General features: G+C 39.5%; 1 protein-coding gene across 1 annotated transcript in view; it reads right to left on the bottom strand.

The window, feature by feature from the left end:
* septin12 (septin 12) overlaps nucleotides 1–22,415 on the bottom strand; it is a 77,779-nt gene that overhangs the window by 31,816 nt on the left and 23,548 nt on the right. The gene's annotated exons all lie outside the window — the stretch shown is intronic.

Raw genomic sequence — 22,415 nt, 5'->3', positions numbered from 1 at the left:
GCATCATCGATTCTTTTTCTTTTTTACCTGTTTGGTTCTGTTTGGTCGACCACCATGTGGCATAGCGGGTGACATGAACCAGGCACGCCTGATAATTTAGTGGCTGAAAGTCGACTAAACTTTATGCCTGCTGGAACCACCTTTGTAAGCATTAGCCGAGGTTCTCTGGCAGTGATGTTATTGATGTTAGCGGGGTCACCCACTCTCATGTATGAATGGGATGAAAGCGGCCAGCTCACAGATCTGTGATCTTCCTGACCAACTTCACATCGCTTCGACCTCCTGCATAGATTTCTGCATTGATTCCGGCAAACAAGTGTCTTCTTCCGCAATGTCAAGGACTGCGCCTCTCGTGTACAACTTTAAAGGCAACGAGAGGAGGAGCTTTGAATCACAGTGAATAAAATCAGCTGTGTTCTATGGAGGACCAAAAGTGCCAACATTAAATAAATAAATACACCAAAAAATTATTAAATAAAAGTGTCATTAATTAATTAAATGTGTCATTAATTAATTAAATTCCCTATTATTTATTTATTTATTTATTTCTCTATTTAATTATTTCATGGTCACTGTGTTGCGGTGTTTCGAGAATTTATTTTATCTGTCAAACTCGCCCATTAAAGTTTGGTGGGCAGGTCCTAACACCTGATTGGTCAATTTGCTCACCAAGTCGAGGCAAATTCATTTCAGAATAGTCAATTGATGCGGGGGTAGGCTGTGTGGCGCTATTCACCTTATAGGTGCGTTTCCATTAGACTCAGATTTATGTGCTTTTTGAGACGTGTTGAAATAGAAGTACTTTGCAAAAGTGGAATGGAAACAATTTTTGGATTATTTTTTTTTTTTCCGCATTTCCTGTAGTCATGTGACTCTGCCCGGTCGCGGTGAAAAGGAAGTAGGAAGTACAGGGCCACTTGCATTTGTGTCCCAATTGCTTCCCAAGGGCACAAGTCTTATTAAGCACAAAGGGGTTTAACGAAATAGCCAAGGCTGTCGCGGCTCCATTTTTTTTCTTTTCTTTTTTTCTAGTCAGTGCCCTGAAGCCACAGAGCGGCCAGCCGTTGGCCATCCAGCACTACATACATCACACTTGATACAACACGGTGTCTCTCTTCCAGAAAGAGATGAGGAAAAAATATGATCAAAAACAAGGACTGAAAACAATGACTTTTTCTTAAACTAAGGTATTAAATATCAAGTTACTGAATCACCTGTTGCTCCTGTTACTATGTCATCAGTTTTTTACAGTTTTACTTTTTTTTTTTTGCCAATGGATTATTTGTTTCGTTTTATTTATCTATTTTTCAAAATTCATTTGAATGTGTGCTCTATGGAAAATTACTTCTTTGATCAAATAAAAAAAAAAATGTCATTCATTTTGTGCAGTTTTAAGGAAATCAGCTATAATTGGGGTATATAGGTCATTAAAAATATCTGTATTGTGTTTTGGGAAATTTTATGTATCATAAGTACTAATGGTATCGGCACTTGGTATTGGTATCGGTGAGTACTGAAGAGCTGAGTACTCATATTGGTATCGGTCTCAAAAAAAGTGGTTTCGAACATCCCTACTATTTAGCCTATCCAAATGAATACTGCTCTTACTTGAAACTTACATACTGTATGTGTACTGTATGTATAGTTTCACTACAGTATCTGATTCTCTGTTAGTTTTTTCTTGTCCTGTCAGATACTGGCAGAATCTACAATGTTTAGTCTGACCATTTAACACTGAAATACGAGTATTGGGCAATTACTGCTAAATGATTCCAATGAACCCCTCACCTTTTCATGAGAACTGCCCTCAAGCTGTAATTACCCTTTGACCAACACTTCTTGGAATGAATCTTCTGAATCAATGGCTTGATTGATGGAACTGTCTGAGAATGTCTGTTCAAGGGCATAAATGACTTTTCAATCATGGGAAGACTGCTAACCTGGCGGAGTACATTTTTACAAGGGTTAATAAGCCATTAGCATGCTTCTTCGCAGTTACAATCACAAGTGGACAGTTTGAAATGAATCAGTGCACAGTCCTCTTCACGTATTATATTGTCCTTCTGGGTAGCAATGCTCCAATAAACTGTGTGATGGGCCCAGCATCCTTAGATGTAATTTTACCTCCGGCCTTGGATTTACGCCGCCTCTCAGAAGATGAGATAGACTCCATCTCCCGCATAATAAGTGGCTGTGACACGTGAACCATAAATGGTAACACCAAGTGCCATGACTAACTAAAAGTTGGCACCAAGTGATTTCACAACCATCTGTTCTTGGCAACACTAGCATGGTTCAAATGTTCAGGATCTTAAAAGGAGAGCTTGATACTCATCCCAAAACAGCAACACATTGAGTTGAATGTCCTTTTAAAGTCCTGTAATAAAAGCAGTGACCGTCAGTGAACTTACAACTTTTTTCACTGGCCATGTTGCCACATCAAACAATGTCATTCTTTTCATACTTGAGTGTTTCTGGATTGAACAGGAACATCACACATGTAAGAAAGCAGGCTAGCCAACAATTTGAAAATACGTTTATATGAAGCTACATGGTGACCCGCTTAATGTACATGTACATATATACAGTACATACATAGCAGTTTTCACTTCTCTAGAAACCCTTCCTTGGGCTTGCCTTGGACTGTATTTAAGATGCATGTGTGTTATTGTTTTACATCTAATGTGGAATACATGCAGACAGACAGAAGAGATTTTAGCTTTATGAAATCTGATAGGACTTGTGAGAGGAAAACAACATGTGTTTGATGGTGATCAGATTCAGGAAACACATGTGCTGGATGACCCAGTGTTTCCTTGTGTACTGCGTGTGCTTTTTGAGGAAAGTCACAACCTTTCTGTGTTTTCCTCTTGTGGGCACATTTCTATCATGATGAATCATTTCCCAGGTCTCTACATATGCAACAGCAACAAAAGACTGAACTCAACAAAGACTCTCCAACACTGAAATAATATAGAGCTGAACAAAAACAAAACAAAACAAAACAAAACAAAACAAAACAAAACAAAACAAAACAAAACAAAACAAAACAAAACAAAACAAAACAAAACAAAACAAAACAAAACAAAACAAAACAAAACAAAACAAAACAAAACAAAACAAAACAAAGCAAAACAAAAAACACTTTATGGCCTAGACTGTTAGAAAAGAGTTCCTTACAATTCCAAACTTAACTAATAATAATAATTAAAAAAAAATGAATGGCACTTTTATGTCTCCATTTGTCATTCTGTCCTGAAAAGCCGACGGGAGTAGAGCATGACGATTCATTGCCTATCTATGGATTGAAGCAGAAATCATTGTCAATCAAATCATTTTGAATCGTAAATCTATTCTGAAGTGAATCTAATTGCAGAGCCAAAAGTCAGAATTGAATCGAATCGTGAGGGTGAGACAGTCAAAGATTCTCACCCCTATTTTTTACTATATTGAATTGTGGTGAAGGAGGTTGTCAGCAACAAAAAGATATTCAAGAATAATACATTTAAAAAAAAATTGAATAAAAAAATAACAATCACCAAAATTACTGGCCGCACATGCCTGACTCGTTGAAAAATGTACATACTGTTCCAGTTGTAAAGCCAAAAATGAGGCAGTTAGTTGAAATTAAGGGTAGTTTGGAGCCCTGTACAAAGCAACAACCTTCAGGTTTTGTTAAAGTTGAGTTTTAATGAAATTATTACATGATATTCAAATTAATAGAGCAGTCGGCCTACTGTACAGATAATGGATGGATTTCAATTTGGATTTCAAAAGCCAAATGTAAACACAAAACGTTACTGCAACACAGGGTTCAAGCGAACTCACTCACTCACTCATCACCTCTAACTGATAAAGCTATTGGCATTGATCACAAACACAATATGCAATACCCAGGTCAATGACTACGTTTACATGCAGGCAATAACCTTTTGTAAAACCTGAATATTGGCAATACTCGGGGTTTGTAAGGCCATGTAAACACATACAATAATCCGAAAATGGTTTTATCCGGGTTTTTAAAAGCCCGAATAAGACCTCTGGGTTACCCCTTTCAAAACCCAAATTCTTGAGCATATACAGGCATTCGGCATAACTCAATTGAACGGCACATTGTTTTTCGCTGTGCGTAGGCTCTCCATTTTGTTCTTCGTCTTCGCTTATTTTAATTTGCAATGAATCTTGGTCTTTGTCGTAACGACTTGTATGTGCAGCTCCGTCAAACTCCCCCCTAAGGAGCCACACATAAATACATTGATTTCTCCGCGGCGTTTTCACATTATTTTTTTGTCTCAGGTGAAAACGCCACAGTTTGTGCCTATTAAGCCCGGGCTTCTGGCGTGTAACCCAAACAAAACATGTAAACAAAGAAATATGACGCTCGCAGCAAAGAAACACACTTCTGGAGGGAAGAGGAAACCGACTATTTATCGTGGTGAGTGACATAAATATAATGTCTTTTATTGAACGTAGTGAATTAAAAGTGGAAATGACATTATTTACGTAATTACGTTGTCCGCGCATCATGGTTGAACGAGATATTCCAATCAAGCGCAAATGACCATGCAAACGAGAGTAACTCGGTCCGCCACGCATGTAAACGTGTTACCTCGATTGTTTCAGAAACCAGAATTCTGATCTTAACCCGAATATTGATTGCATGTAAATGTAGTCATAAGATTCCAATTTTACATTCAAAGTGTTAGTAGGGATGTAACGATATCCAAACATCATGATACGATATTATGACGATATGAAGGTCACGATACGATAATTATCACGATATTGTTGGCGATGTTTAAAAAAGATCACAATATTGAAAAAAAACAGCTCATACTAAAAAACAAAAAACAAAAAGCACAATAATGTGCTTTTTTTTTTACATATCAGCAATGCATATAAACCACCTACAATCTCTAATAACAATATTGAGGCACTTACTTGATAATGCAAGCACACATTGATCGCTTCACAAGCAAATTAGGTTCCCCTTCATCTGACAATTAGCATAAATTTTAAACATAGAAGGCCAAAACATCCCTAATGAAAATTAAATTGCACTAATAAACTAGCCACTAGAGGGTGCTAGAACTGCACAAATGGAATTCAACCTGACTTTTTTTTTTTTTTAACAGATGTGTTCCTTTTAAATATTGCGAACATGATGACAACGATATTGTGGCAGTTTTAATATCGCAATATCACGATATTGCCCTTATCGTGACATCCCTAAGTGTTGGGATTATCCTGATCTGCTTGAAAATTCCATATATGTGGCAGATAACACACAAATATCCTATCAAAACCCACCCACCACCACATCAACATCACTGAATATTCAAGTATGATGAGGGGGAAATGCTCAACAACCATTCACAATGGATGAAAAACGGCTAAATAGAAAGATCAAGAAAAAGTTTTTAATTCATTGTAGTTTTACACTTATCCACATTTACTTTATCATATTTTCCGGAGTATAAGCCACCATTTTTTTCATAGGGTGGCTGTTCCTGCGACTTAAACATGAAAAAAAAAAAGTATACTGGGGTAATATGACTTCACAGACAGCCACAAAAGGGCACTCTAGACTTGTACGAGAAATATACTATATATACTAAATGCGACTTTTACTCCAGTGCGACTTATGTTTGTTTTTTTCTACCTAAACATGCATTTTTGGCCTAGTGCTTGCTGAAAATTGCTTATACAAGTTGTCACTCCCAATTAAAGTTTACAGTGAAACTGAAACTCAAAACAAGACAATGAAATAATCATACATTGTAGTCAAACTCCAAAATATATACTTTTAGCCAACAAAAGTCTACAAGCTCATCACTAACATATAATACAAAATACTATAAATGAGATCACGGAAATTAGAATAGCTGTTCCAGTAATTATTAATACTTGAATAACTTATTATTTGGAGTGGTGGAGGGGGTGACTACTGACTCTATCGGATCATGGACAGGGGAACTACAAAAGACATGCCCTGCAAACGAATGAGAAATAAAAAAAAAAAAAGCTATGTTTTTCTGATGTTAAACAAAAGGGGCTGTCTGCCGGATTCACTTAGGAAAATGCCCTTTTTAAATACAGGATGTAAAACACTTTAACTTGCTCTCAATCTACACATCTGTGTTTTTGTTCATCTTTTGTGGTAATTTCGTCCTAAACCCCCACCTCCCCAGCCTGTATTTTGCCATTTGTGTTTGTTTTGTAAACAGCGGGACGTTTCTGTGGAAAGACAGTGTTTACAACCCTCCAGCCAATCGCAGAGCGGGGGGTGGAGTGTTGCAAACGGGGCCGGGCGAATGTGTCAGCTGCGTGACGACACTCCCGCGGCAATTTGAAAGCACGCATGGATTTTTCACTCACTCACTCACTCACTCACTCACTCACTCACTCACTCACTCACTCACTCACTCACTCACTCACTCACTCACTCACAGAAGCTTACGTGTGTGAATGAGTGAGTGAGTGATGAACAAAAACACAGATGTGTAGACTGAGAGAAAGTTAAAGTGTGTACATCCTGTATTTAAAAAGTGCATTTTCCTGAGTGAATCCGGCAGACTGCACCTTTAAACAAAATTCAGAAACATTATAAGAGTCGCTTTAAGGTCAGAGAGTTGATGTGACAAGAGGGAGAAGCATATGCATGCAAACAAACACGCCTACATTTGTCGAGAAGATAAGGCTTATCTTGGGTATTTCCTCAAAGTCAGGACATTTATGACCTAGCTGATGTGGAACACAGGTAACTTCCTCCCTTTATCTATTTTACATTCAGATGAATTGAAGTGTATTTTGCCCAAAGCATATCGGCGTTCACATTTCAAACATTATAGCAACATGCCCATGATAAGTCCGGGGGCCACCGACGGGACGGACATCTCAGTTACGCTGTGCCAGTCTGTCAAAATATATGTGAAAGTGGTCCATGCACTTGCTGATCACATCATATTACAAGTCAAGAGTGGGCAATACAAACTGGCAATGGGAGAAACTGAAGAAGCTGTCGGGGCAGCATCAACATGCTGATGACATCATTGATTTGTCACCATTGTCTGTGAGAACTGTAGAAGGTTCTTCGGTTCTGTCTACGTCAGACATGAAAATGTTTACACAAGTTAGTCATGGCAGGGCGATTAATAAGCTAACTTTGATGAGGTGTGCCTGCAGAGTGGCCATATCCCAGCTGCAGTCTGTTTCCCAACTCGACAAAGTATGTCAGGAGGCAGTGTGTCCTGTTAATGTCTCTATGCAGTTTGAAAGCTAGTAGATAACTATTATTCAGCCAAAGAGTTTATCTCACCATCAGGCAGTGGTGTCTCCATCCAACATTAGATACTCACACATAAACAAATATGAGCGCACTCTCCTAAGCCTCCCAGGAGAGGCCCTATTAAAGATGAGTCATGCCCAAAGACTTTGCTTGCAGGAGTACTGATGTCTCCTGTTGTTGTGGAGCGAAGTACAGTCCTGTGTGGCCCAATAAAATCCGGCATCAACATTAAAGAAAATATTTTTGCCAGGATGTCCCATTTTTCACTCAAAAAATGAGTGAAAATCAGAAGTATGAAACTAGCTTGCAGGGTATGAATTAGGGGTGTGCCAAAAAAATCGATTCATAAAAAAATCGAGGTTCTCATTTATTAATCGAATCGAATCGATATTAATATCCAAAAATTGATTTTATTTAGATTAGAAATAAAGAAGAAGGGGAAAAGGCAGTAGTAGCCAACATGCTGTTTCTGTGGAAAAGGGCACTTACAATACAAAATTCATAAATGTTTAAACAAAAGACACTTTAATGTCTCTATTTGTCATTTTGTCTTGCAAAGCAGACTGGAGTAGATAATGACAATTTTTTGCATATCTGTAAATAGAAGCAGAAATCATTTGTTAATCAAATAATTTTAATCGAAAATCGTTTGAATCGAGAATCGAAAATCGATTCTGAATCGAATCGTAGACCCAAAAATCGTAATCGTAATCGAATCGTGAGACAGTCAAAGATTCCCAGCCCTAGTATGAATCTAGCTTGCGTTTTCCTTGTTAATAATTTGTTTTGGAGAAATCAGTTAACCCGGGACTCACACCGAATGCGGCTGCGGTGCGGCTGCGGTGCGGCTGCGGTGCGTTCCGGCGACGCAACCAATTAGATTACATTCATTCGAAGGTGCGAATTACACCGCTTGCGTGTGTGTTGCGTGTCGACTACGTCTCAGCTGCGGCGTGCCGCAGCCCTTCCGCACGGATAGACCTATTTTCTATTTTTCAAATGGCAAGCTAGCACAAAACACATCGAGCGGGACAGGAAGGCCGACGCAGTTTCAAAATAAATATTCGGTTACCTTTCAGAATAAAATACTCGCCAGCTCCTATTTCGCAAGCATGTCAGCAAAACGTGATGTGGGCGTAGACGGGCCTGGAGTTAACGTGCGAGGTGCTCATTCATGGTTTAGACACCAGCAAACATGGACGAGGAGAGGTTTATATTGGAGATAGAAAGCCACAAAATAATAAAAGTCCACCTCTCTTTCTGCTTCTCTGTTGAGCACAGACTTTCTGTGTGTTTGTCGTTGTTTTCAATGCCACATGATCGCCCGCGGTCTGTGGTCGGCGACGGAGCTGCCGGACCGCAGCTGTGCGGAGCCGGTGTGAGTTGGCCAAAAAATTGATACGTCCGGAGCACGCAGTCAAGACGCACCGCACCGCAGCCACACCATACACACAACCGGTGTAATCCCTGGGTTATAGCTAACTATTCTGGAAATGCCTCTATTTCCTTTGCAATAATGATAATAATAATGATAACAATAATAATGATGATGGTTATACTACTACTACTACTACTACTACTAATAATAATAATAATAATAATAATAATAATAATAATAATAATAATAAATGTATTCATAAATCATTATTTCAAGCAAATTTTAAAATCAATTCAGAATTGGACTGGCAGCCAATGTAAGGATACCCAAACCAGGGTAATGTGAGCTCTTTCAACTATATTTCTAGTGAGCAATCGTGTAGCTGAATTTTGAACATTTCTTATTGAGGCAAGTAAATGATAAGTTGCAATAATCTAATCTTGACAAAATTACAGCATGAATAATTTTTTTGGTATCTTCATAAAACAGAGCATACTTGATGTAGCACAAATGCACTAGCTTCTTAACATGGAGTTCAAATTTTAGTTCAGTGACAAATATCACTCCAAGATTTTGGTAGGAGGGCGTAATGTTAGAAGCAAGACATCCAAGTGATGATGGTAATTTATCCAACACCATCTTCAGAGATGCCCTCTTCCCTCACCCATGTGTAGTTGGGAATCAGTGGAGGAACCGTGCACAATTTGAAATGGTGTCATCATTTATAATGTACAAAAACTGAGTATGTGACCTCAGAATGTGCCAGGAGTAATTATATGGAGGTACATTTGGTGCAAAAGTAGCTTGCACTTGTACCATAAAAACTTGTAGCAAAATGTGAGAATTTGTACTTGTAGAAAAAAATATTAAAAGTCGCCAATAGGTGTCATAAGCATTTTTGCTGTTCAAGTACAGACATGTGACTTTTGCACCAAATATTTTGCTAAAAAGGGGCAAAACATATGTACTTGTAGAGATAGCTGATTTGTAATCGCGAACGTCAAATGTTAAGCTTCAGCAAGGCCAATGAGACCAGAGGGCTGTACCTCATTGGTTCATTTTGACGGCGTCACAAGAGCGCGCACGACCGTCGCTTGAAGAGAAGTCCATTTTGGTGGTCAGTGTGGCGAGATATGTATTGTTACATTATTCAACCATCATTATTGTAGTATTCAAGTCATAAGTACTTGAAATTATATTCTCGCTGGAGCATTCCTGGGCATGGCTGGAGGACCACGTAGCGGGCCGTAGACCTACGGAGCAGAGCCAAGAACTCTGGAGCCTCCTCGGGCATGAAATCTGGCATTTGCCAGCCCTCTATCTCCGGGACGCTAAGGCAGTGCAGCAACAGGTCATGCACCGTTGGAAACGTCTCGGGGATGCCCCATATGTCCCCGCCCAAACACCTCCAGGACACCAAGGATTTGGTTAGTTCCCCTCCCAGGTAAAAATCGGCGTTTGTCTGCCACCTTCTCAACCACTGACTGTTTACCGGAGAACAAGCCAAGTAAGTCAATTATGCGCATGCACATTGTCAATGCTGCCTTACTGCCAGCTTTTTAGCCATTCGAAAGGCGCACATTAAGAAACAAAACTCTAGACTTAGTGGAGGAACTCTTAAATGTTACCCACTGTGCCACCAGCAGGTACAAAAAAAGTATAAAAGGAAAATATTTAATGTATAATTTATGCATATATGTACAGTCAGACAACTGACGATCCCCTCCACCATTTAGGTCAGAGGTACTAATAGAATCACAGGGACAGGGTCATAAATAATCTATTTTTATTCTCTGTAACCCCTTCAGAACTGCACTTTTTTTCTGCTGGGCAATTTTTATTTTGAACTGATTTTGACTCTTTTCCCACATAAGAACAACATGGGAAAAAAATGGGGTTATCGTGTTTTTATTTGTTATGGTGGACGGCAGAATAATATGGCTAAAATGTGAAACTTACCAAGCTTCTATGTAACATTTTCAACATGAACATCATGCAAATCAACTTGGAATTGTGATTGGTTAACTAGGATCCAATTATAAACCAGAAGTGTTGACATCATTCAAATATGTTTTTATTGGTTTAACACACAAATATGTCATGTCCACTGCAACCATCTATGGGTTCGAAGGGGTTAAAACATGCACTTTGCATTGCCATGGATACTCAAGTCATGTAATAATGCCAACCTGTGAATATTACTCCCCTTGTGGTATAAGAGAAAGGAATTTAATATCTCATCATTGTTTTCCATCCTTTCACTAACCTTTCCCTCCCTCGTTGTCTCTCATCCACAACACTCTCCATCTTTGCTTACTCTCATCTACCTTCCTCTTTATCCCTCTGTCTGTCTTGCATTAGAGGGATTAGAATGAATGCTCGGGCTCCCTGGGGCCAAAGACCATATTACAATGAATTGCTGATGCACATCATGGGAATGGCATTGTCTTGAATCTCATTGGATCAGGGATAATTGTTTGTAATCATGCCATATATGTACGTTAGGGTGGAGTTTTATAAAATACAGACAGGAGATGAAGAGTATCAGTGATGTGACATAACTAGAATTGGCACATACCTGACCGAGGTGAGCCACAGGTTTGGGAAGAGTTTCAGGAATGGACAATGGGCCACTAATAAATGCGTAAGGAATGTTGGGCATATACGCAAAATCATCATCGGATTCACGACTCATGCATACCAGCCTGTTTTGTTCGCACAAGTATGCGGATATTGATGAATCAGAATTCATTCTAAATAGGAGTGCGCTTGCCTGCAGCAACCTAATTTGCGACCATTTGCCTCCAAAATGGACATCGGTTTGACAGATCTCAGCCAATAGAGATCCAGTAGAGAACCAATAGAGACGTCACATGACTATTTATCTGAACACGTCCCTTCTGGCAGGAAAGTAGCGTCGGTGAGGGAATAGACTCCAATGGCTTCGTAGGGATAAAACTAGCGTATTTCTGTCAACTTTCTGTTCCATAGATTTCACACTCACTTTGATGAAAAGGACACAGGTTGGATGTTATTACCATTGCCAATGAAGTGTCTGGAGTTCTTTTTTTCAAGTCGGTGACGCTGCTCTCTGGAATTGCCCCTCTCTTACACTGGTGAGTGCTTGCAAATGTGATCATACAAAAGTTTTCCGAGTTTGTACAATCCAGATTTATATCCCCTTTATGTGTGGTCAAAATGCCATCCAAGTTAGCAGTTTCACGTAGGTCTTGGCAGTGTTATGTAGGTATGTTAATTTTAAAATTGTCTGCCGACTTCCAAACTGTGAGAGATGCCATACGCGAGAGCTTTCTGCACGGTGGCTGCACGCCAGCGTCAAGTGGCTGCACGGTGGTTTGTCCTCAGGGCACACCGCACACGGTGTGAAGTCAGGCCAAAACAATCCAACATCTTGAATATCCCCAATTTCAGGTCCGAGAGGCCCAAACGTCCTTCCGAGCAGCCGAGTGTGATGTCACCACACACGGCATGATTATCGTTTGGAGATTGGCACGTCATTACGATTGTTGGGAGGCGAAATTCGCAGCTAAAATCGGGCTAATTCTCCTGCCGTGTGAACCTGGCTTTAGCAACTTAGCATCTGCTAATTTGACCGACGCAGACGTCATTCATGCTGTAAAAAGTGTTGATGGTGTTGGTCAGTTATCAAATTCAACTGTGTAATATCTATGAAACCGTAGCAGCACATACAAAGGAAACAGTTTATTTACCCCACATTTTGAGTGTGGTAACTTGCCTGAAGCTAGCTTGCTGTAACAAATATAGTGCAGCTCAGTCTTTGGCTAGCGGATGTCATAGCTAGCAATATGCTTTTGGTGGTATTTCAACATGGCGACAATATGGCCCTCATGGTGCCTGCCGTCACTTTGTTTGGTATGAGACAAAAAGAAAGGACCCCTGCCAGAATTTAGTGCCAACGCACTGGAGAATGGAGAACTTGTAACCAGGCAATGGCAGCCGCACACCATTTGTGAGGCCTGTTTATGTTATGCCATTTGTTTTGGGCAATTTGTCATTTCCTTGTGGTGCAAATGCTCACATAAAAGGATTGATGACTTTATATCTGTGTGTGTGTGCCTGTGCTGGGGGAACTCACTGAGATAGGAAAAAAAAAAAGATTACAGTGGAAAAACAAAAAATCTGACAACAGATGGAAAAGTAATTTTTCACTAGCTGTTTGTGATCCACTCAGAATTGGACCCTGACCAACTTTTGAGCCCCAAACATTGAGAAACACTAAACCCATATTGGCTTTTGCTTGCAACTGATATGCTCTCAAAAGGTGTAAAGAGACACAAGGGCCTTGCTTTAAATTTGAGAGGCCAAAGCACACCAATGTCAAGACAGCTGAACAGATTGGAAACAAGTTCAAGATGAGCTCAGCTGCAGGCAACTATTGCATCCCAACGTAGTACACGCCCATTGCCTTATACATATGGCTTCAGTGATTAAGTTGAATAGTCTTTCTGACCACTTTGAGAATTCTTTGCAAAAATAAAAGATGCTGCGCCACTGTAGTATGTACAGACTTGTGTCTATCCTGTGGTTCAGCAAGATGCAAAAATGTGTTAAACAAGGAATCCCTTTTTGACACACAAAGAGTAAAGAGAAGTTTAGAGAATTCCCTCTAATCCAGTGGTGGGCAAACGGGCTCCTCAAGGGCCGGAGTCCTGCAGGTTTTGGATGTTTCCCTTCTCCAACACAGCTGATATATGATCAGCTCAACAACAAGTTCTGCATAAGCCTGATAACGATCCTGTTGATGGGAATCAGCTGTGTTGGAAGAGGGAAACCTCCAAATCCTGTAGGACTCCGACCCTCGAGGACCGAGTTTGCCCACTACTGCTTAATCTCATCATTGCATCATTGGATTGCAGAAGTATGAACTGAAATATGAACTAATGTATTAAAGATAAAAGACAGTCACACAAAACTGATGCACTGTGAAATTAACTCGCGGACAGTCACCGGTTATAGTCTGTGATGTACCCATTAACTGTGAATCCGTTGTACCTTTCATTTTCTTTCATGCAATGCCAGAGAACATGAACTATGCAATAAAGTGTCATTTTGACCCCAAACCAACAAGTTACGAGTTTTTGGGTGGGTCACCAATGACATACTGGGATCATATGATATGATGATATAATTTTGTCCAAAAACTTTCATAAAAAAACAGAGATAACTAAGGGAATGTAAATATAAAGTCTTTTCTATAATGACAAAAGCCTTTTATTCACAATTCTGATGTTTTTGCTTCTTGTCCTTGGGAATAAAACCGGTCAGGCCAACACCACCCTATACGGGTAAGCCAGTGAGTCATATGGCTTTCGTTACCATGACAACCAGGGGTGGTGCTAGGGCATTCTCGCTATAAACTGTATCTTGTGACTTTCCCAACCCTTGTAGGGAGTATTTTTTTTTAAAAACAGCATCTGACAAATCTGGAGACTTTTTATAGTGTTAATGGAGATTCCTGGAGAGTCAGGGACATTGTCCAAATGGGCCCACCAATTGCATACATTTTACTTTTAGTGTCTTCTCTGCAGTCAAGATTTTCATTTTGAAAAAAAAAAAATGCACATAAAAAAAAAAAAAAAAAAAATCTATATTTCAAATTAATATGTATTATTTAGACCAGTGGTCCCCAACCACCGGGCTGCGGCGGGCCACACAGTTATCTCAGTCACGTAGCACTGATGCTAATCGACAAGTTATCAAAATGAGTAAAAAACAGCCATATTTGGAACGTTTCTTTGCAACGGAGAAAAAGCCCTGTGATGAAACTACACAGAGCCTATGACCAAGAAGAAAAAATAACGTACTGTACATGGACTTACAGCGACTGGTGATTCCCACGCATGATGGCCTGCTCTGTGGCGAGCAGCTCTGAATCCAGCGTTATGGTGAGTGAGTTACTCATGGACTTCTGTGGTGCCTTGTTATGTTGGCGCATTTAAGGAGGGCGCTACTCATATAGTTACATAAAATTGGGGCTTAGTTCACATTAGTGCTGGGTGATATGGCGATATGTTTATCGTGCCCTTTCTTACCTATTGTCTCTATCGTGATTTACACTCTTTTTAGACAAAGATGTCCATACTGTATGCAGTATTAGAACGTTACAGTATATTTTATGTCATTATCCATGCACTTGATATATTTAAGTGCCAAACAAAAGGAATAAATTACTTTTGCAGAACAATTTACGTCAATTTACAATTTACCTTTGTTTATATTTATTATTTTATATTGCAGCACTACTGGATTCATTTGTGACATTCTGTTTTATGTTACTTACAAATAAAGTGTGAAAATGTAAGCAAAGTATGTTTTGTATAATTTTTCATGGAAGAACTCCAAATATATCTACATCGTGGTATATCATTATCGTGATATAAAATGGCCCATATCGTGATATAATGTTTTTCCTATATCGCCCAGCACGAGTTCACATTATTGTTATATCTACAAAAATTCCAGTTTTTGCGTTGCCCGTATCACTCATATGCATTACCATTAGTGACCTCACCATATTAAAGCATTGATGTTACCCTCGTTATGGTATTTGTGCTGCTAGTACAGGTACATGAAAATACATAGTGGATTTGCGGTTGTTGGTGTAGCCTTTTGATCAATCAGCGCTTTCCCACATGGGGCCACCATGGACCCCCAGACATAATTAACTGGGACCCAACCCACATGGGCCCCACATGGCTGTGTTGGCAGGGAGTAAATTTGGGATATGGATTTTGTAATCCAATCCTATGCAGAATTCTAATTAAATGCTGTTGTTGGGTATTACAGAATCCCAAGGTAGAGATTAAAATAGTTTTGTTTTTAAAGATTAGTATAATCCTAATCATACTGGAACGGTGGCTCAAGCAAGGATTCAAGATGGAATCAGGGTTATAATAGAGCTGGATTTGTCATTATAACTCAACTCAACTCAACTCAACTTTATTTATATAGCGCTTTCAAACAGCCTGAGCTGTCACAAAGCGCTTAGTTTTCAATTAATTCCAGCTATTATTTTCAAATTCAGTTCGTTTTAATTATATTTTTAGGCATGCTTGTTCTTTTTTGTGTGTGTTTTTTTTTATTGTTTTTTTTAATTGTATTTGTCAGGTGTGAGATTTTAAAAAAGGCTCACAAATAAAAAAAAAAAAAGATATTTGGGGAAAAAATGCATCACAGCATCCAGTTAATGTAAGTACTTGGGGTCTCATCTTGTGTTTTATGTTGCATTTACATGGCAGTCTGTTTGCCAATGTAAACAAAAAACTAATGCAATAAGTCTACGCATGTTAAATAAATGAGGTTAACAATGTCAAATTAATTCAGAAGTTATTTGAAATACTAGTATAAAAACTACAAGATCAATTTAATAGCAAAAAAAAAAAAAAGATTACAAAATCTGAACCATTCTCATCCAGATTACTTTTGGCAGTTTAAAAGATAGCATGGCTGCTGAGAGAAGGCTGAGCAAAGAGCAGACTGAAGAAGCGCCATAACGGAGGGCTATCGGCCTATCAGATGCGAACAGCTGCGCAAGGACCACCCAGTCCCAGGCCCACGGAGGAGACAGGACCCACAGGAAGGCTGAGGCCGAGTCCGCCCCCCAACCCACAGAGCCCGGGCCAAGTCCACGGCAGAACCCTCTGTATTTAATGTTAATGTTTTAACATTGTCGATGTAAGTTCTTTTAGTAAATTTTGTAACCTAGTTTTGTTTTCTCTTCTTTGCACTGAATGTTGTTCACTACTGTGTTTGTTGATGTTGTCTTTCCTTCTGTAAAGCACATTGAGTTGCCTTGTTTATGAAATGTGCTATACAAATAAACTTGCCTTGACTTACCTCTGCAACAGTTATTTTCTTACGAAATAGACAAATAGAACAGATGTATTTTTTCAATAAATTGATTATCCATCCATCCATCCATTTTCTTGACCGCTTATTCCTCACAAGGGTCGCGGGGGTGCTGGCGCCTATCTCAGCTGGCTCTGGGCAGTAGGCGGGGGACACCCTGGATTGGTTGCCAGCCAATCGCAGGGCACACAGAGACGAACAGCCACTCACACTCACAAGCACACCTAGGGACAATTCGGAGCGCCCAATCAACCTGCCATGCATGTCTTTGGAATGTGGGAGGAGACCGGAGTACCCGGAGAAGACCCACGCGGGTAAATTGATTATAATTCAGTTATTGGTTTGGTCTGTAACATGTCATGAACAAAAGGCAAAAAGGTTGATCATTGTTTTCCAATGTAAAAGATGTTTGTAACAGTCTTATTTTGATTAAACACAAATTATCTGTCTGCTTTCATGAATTATTACAGAAATCAGAGAAAATATACTGTTACGGGACTGAAATTAGAGGATTTAAACCATTTCAAGTTAAACAGTTATCAAAAGCAATGTCGATTAATTTGATAATCGATTAATTAGGACACTTCAGTAATAAAGCAAATAGTGTACATGATAGTTACAGTTAATGGTTACCTAGGGTAACCCTTGGATTATGGGGGGTTCTTGAAAAGTCTTCTTCGCTGTAAGGGATCTTTGGACCCCTGCACTAAACAGTATTAGGGTTTTATATTATGAAGGCACACAGAAGAAGAGCAGCAAATGTCAAGTCGTTAACAAAAATCTTGAACACACCATCTGCTGATGTGCTGATGATGCATTGATTTACTGCTCTCCCTTACAGGTGAAGTATTACCTTTTTATGCTTCTCACGTCTTGTTCATACCTACGAATTACAACCCACTGTGAATCATTCTTCCTGACATTTCTTACATTTTTCTCCCTCCTTTTGAAGTGTAAGGGCGTGTGAGCTCTTATGTGAGCAGTTTTACAAAGGGAGGCCATTGCGACTGAACCTCCCAAACTTGAAAGGACATGTTTGGCTATACAGCTAATCACAGAGAGAGAGCGAGAGAGAGAGAGAGAGAGAGCGAGAGCGAGAGCGAGAGAGAGAGAGAGAGAGAGAGAGAGAGAGAGAGAGAGAGAGAGAGAGAGAGAGAGAGAGAATTTTCTTTATCATGATTTGGAACAAGAGATTGTAAAATTGGTTGTTCACAGAAAACTAATATCAAACTTTTTTTGGAGCGGCAGTATCTGCCCGACCTGAGCTGACACCCACACTGGAGCCGAGCGTGACAGGGGAATTTCATTCGAGCCTAAATGGAAAAAAGGCCATGACGGAATATGAAAAACAAGAGGGACCACATCAGAATGTGATGGGCCGGGTGGGAACATGCTAACATACGTCACAGACAGCAGGCGAACTTTAGTGCACTTTTGAGCCTCAGGGACTCAGCAGCCAGTTCCCCCAGCAAGCTCATTCGATTATATCGTGATAAACTGTGAGAAATCTTAGAAAGATTAGGAAGGAAAAATGGCGCAAATCCGATTGTCTTTCCTCTATGTATATGACTTGACCAACAAGCAAAGTTTACGGGAAAGAGTACCGGCAATGACTCTTGGTTTAGAGTTTTATAGCCATAGCTCCGGTCAGCCACTTCAACAATGGAGGCACGGAACAGGACCCACTCGGGCCCAATGTCGCCTGCCTCCCGAAGATCTGTTCTGCCAGAGGTATTGAAACTCCCTAGACATTCCCAGCAGACCCTCCCAATACGTTTGGGCTTGCCCCCCCCACTATCGGAGCCAGCACGCCACCGGGAGGTGACCAGCTGACAGATCCACAAGCAAAAAGCCCTGTGATGAATTGACTCTCACAGAGTTGATTTCAATAGTTTTTTAGAGTTTTTATATAGATCCACACTTTTTTTCTTAACGCTTTTAAAATGGTGAAAATATTTAACACTGGGAGAGAGTACATATACAGGGGAAGACATTTAACTCTTCTCACACTCATAAAAGTTGACCCCTGAAAGATCTGCCACTCTGGTACCAAAGGTAACTACTTTAACCTCTCAGCTACCCAGCCACATAGTGCTTCGGGCGATATATACACAGTTAACCTGTAACTTTGGTCTGTTACGCATTCACAGCGAGTGTTGTTTTGTTTTGTTTTGTTTTGTTTTGTTTTGTTTTGTTTTGTTTTGTTTTGTTTTGTTTTGTTTTGTTTTGTTCTGTTTTGTTTTGTTTTGCTTTGTTTTGCTTTGTTTTGCTTTGTTTTGTTTTGAAAGCCTCAGGAAAAGTACATGGACACATTTTTTTTTAGGCTCTGCCTCATAAAGTACTCGTCGAATATAAGGAAGTGCACTTGCCGAAATGTACGGTAATTATCAGTCAATGACGGCCGATGTAATCACGGTTTTCAACTTTAACCCAAAACCTCTTTTGAAGAGAGCATTTGAAGTTAGCTATTAGGGGTGTGAATTGCCTAGTACCTGACGATTCGATTCGTATCACGATTCACAGGTCACGATTCGATTCGATACCGATTAATCCCGATACGAATTTATAAGTCGATTGTTGCGATTTTTTTTCATTCAAATTTAGAAAATACTAATCAGTAAGCTTGTAGAGTGTAAGATTTATATGAAAATTTATTATTTATCTGAAATTTCTTTCTGTCTTATAGAGGTTGTAATCTGTTTCATGTTTGAACAGCATTAAAATAAAATATTAATGTTCCGTTCATATAACATTCTTCCATGCTCAAGGTGTGAATCCTAAAAAAAAAACAAAAAAACAACAACAACAAAAAAAACGATTCTGCCGATTATTGAATCGATTCGAGAATCGCGCGATGTAGTATCGCGATATATCGCCGAATCGATTTTTTTTTAACACCCCTATTAGCTATGTTAATGTTGACCACAGTCAGACTGAAAATGAATTCATGGCCCCAAACTCCTTTTGTTTGTCACGACTGTCAATATTTCCCAGTGATAAACAATGAAGAAAGAGGGACAAGGAAAATGGTGCTGACTTGTCTATCTAAAACTGGAGATGGGCAGGTTGAGCCAATCTAACACTCGATCTGTGGAGTTCATCTAACTAGGCGTTAAACTCTGTGAAATAACAACTTTCTCTATACACACCATTTAACTCTGAAAACATTAAAATTACATTATGGGAGTTAAAATGTACTCCTACAAATTTAACTCTGCAATTTTAACTCAACAATTTATGCTTTGCACCCCATTCTTCACGTGAGCATCCAAGCAAGTCCAATGATACGACCACAAAGTTGATTATCGAACTGCAGCCAAGAGTGTCTGGTGCCAAGTGCACATATGGACACCCTTATGGGTGAACATGGTGTTCGTTAAGGACAATCCGTAATGAACACAGAAGTCTGTGGGCCTTTAGAGGGTCTTGCGCCATGGTGGAAACACGATGAGGCCACATTTGGCTCTGAACAGACAGACATAGACTTGCAGGTTTTTTTGTTTTGTTTTTTTGTCTTTTTAATAAACTGAAGTTGTTAGACGTTTAAAACATTTTTTGATGGACACTCAGGGGCCTATTCACTAAATGTTTGCGTCGCCTTTGCACAGCACTAACCGGTAAAAATGGAGCAATCCGGGAGCGCCTAATTCACTAAACATGCGCAGATGGGGAAATCTGTCACTAAGTGTGCTGCCAAACAGATTGCGTCACGGTGCGCCAGTGTTAATCGCACGTATGTAAATTAGGTAATTTGCATACATTTGACGCAAAATATGCCCACCCCAATGTGAATGAGACTCATTGATATGCAGCGTTTAATTCACTAAAGCCAGCGCAAATAGCCACACCGAGTTTGCGTGACGAAAATAACGTTTTCGGAAAGCATGTATTAACTGCTGCAACCTCGATCATGACAGCAGTGGGTGCCATTTGTAGAACAACATCCACGGAAGATCACGCAGAGAGGAGAGAGAAAGAGAGAGAGAGAGAAGCGGACATTCCTCAATGTTGGTTTAGGACAGTGATTCTCAATTATTTTCTGTCATGCCCCCCTTAGTAAGAAGAAAACATCCAAATCCATTGCCATGTGTGGTAAATCAGGTGCAAATTTGCTCCAAGCTGTCAGTTTTGTGGGCGTGTTTGCGCCGGTATATGATTAGAGCAATATCCTTAGTGAATAGGTGGGTAACTGCAGTTGTGGTTCAATATTTCGCGCTATTACCGGAGGCAGCGCATTCTTAGTGAATATGCACCTCAGATGTTAAATGACATTAAGATTATTGAAGTTGTGTTAAGAAATGGTGTTGAGTGCATTATCTTGAGAGCATCATATGTGTGGACAGGTTTGATGAATTGGCTAATAATGTCTGTATTTGACTTCATTAGTCTTCTGTTTATGAAAACCAAATAGTTCAGGTAGGACAGTATTAATAGGTTAACATGACTAATCACACAAGCCTTGACATAAGATCACCTTTAAATTGACTTGACTTGCATGCGTGACTTGTTCCCATCTCTTGTATTCTATAATTGAAAACACGCACGGCCCAAAAGTCTGATTTTCACCAACCAGTTCAAGATTTGTTTTCATTCTTTGTGCTCACTTTTTTTCTTATCCTCGGCGTGTTGCTTTAAGCACAGAGAAAAAGAGAAGAGGAAAAGAGAAGAGCTCAGAAAGGGCCCTGGGGCCACTTTTTTGTTTTGATATTTTTATGGAAACAAACCATCTAAGCAAAGTACTAAGAATAGCAAAACAGTCATTCACAGTGTGGCCCATTACTGTGTTACTTACAGTCTGAATACCAATGAAAAGTTGCGCCCAAGTTAAGTGCACAATGTAGGAATTTTGTGTAAAAATTACAGCATCATACGTTACCACCCAAAAGGAGACTCCCATTGTTAGGCTAAATATAAGTACGCAAAAGGGCAGTTCAACTGTTGGGACTCTCTTAACAGGACATGGCCAATCAAAACAACACCCACATCTAAAGAAAGCAGTTCAGAAAATATACATTTGTGAAGTCTGCACGTCCCCAAATTATCTTGCCAACGACATGATAGGTAAAAGATTTGCCAAATTCAACTTCTGAAAATAAAATGGTTCTATTGATGGGTGATGTTTTTTGAATTAAGCAAAGTAAGCTCTTTCTTCCGGATGAACTCAATCCATAACATTTCATTTCAAGTCTTTGAATTTCACAGGAGTTCTGCATTCTTTTTTTGTGTCCAAAACAAACAATTTAGAGTAAACCAACATGCATGTTTTGGGATGTGAAAGTATGCTATATAACAGAGCAAAGCCACACGAACACATGGAGAACATGCAAACCTCACTTGGAAAGGTCAGAGGTTCTGAGTTCATCAGCATTAAGAATTGCGTAATATCTGTGATGAAGAGATCTAATCCTGCTTTATATACTATTTTCATCTATCTTTCATCTCAGAGTAATTGTGTCATCCCCTGATGAGTTTGAAGTAGCGGGATGGGGAAACTCCAGACAGGTACCTTTAAACACATGCATCCTGTTTGTCAAGCTACCAAGCCATGTTTTGGAATCCTTCCTAGAATCTTACGTAAAAATACGTGTCTCATTGGTTGAAAGCACAAGAACCAATAAACCAATGTCTCATGTCTGCTGTATATTCATCAAGCCATGTTTAATAGCCAGGTAGATAGTTTATAACCTAATATTTCTTCCCAAAATGTATTAGTTTGATGGCTCATTCAACTTTGTGGCAACTTGACGATTGGTGAACTTTAGACATCATTGTTGACTTGTGCTCACTTGGTTATCAGAGGGAATCGGAAGCCCAAGGCAAGGAGATTGTGAAATTAGAAGCTGTTAAAAATATCATTCA

The sequence above is a fragment of the Festucalex cinctus genome, chromosome 1, assembly GCF_051991245.1.
Source record: "Festucalex cinctus isolate MCC-2025b chromosome 1, RoL_Fcin_1.0, whole genome shotgun sequence".
Lineage (NCBI taxonomy): Eukaryota > Metazoa > Chordata > Actinopteri > Syngnathiformes > Syngnathidae > Festucalex > Festucalex cinctus.
The sequence above is the reverse complement of the archived record's forward strand: the minus strand, read 5'-3'. Positions and strand labels throughout refer to the sequence as shown.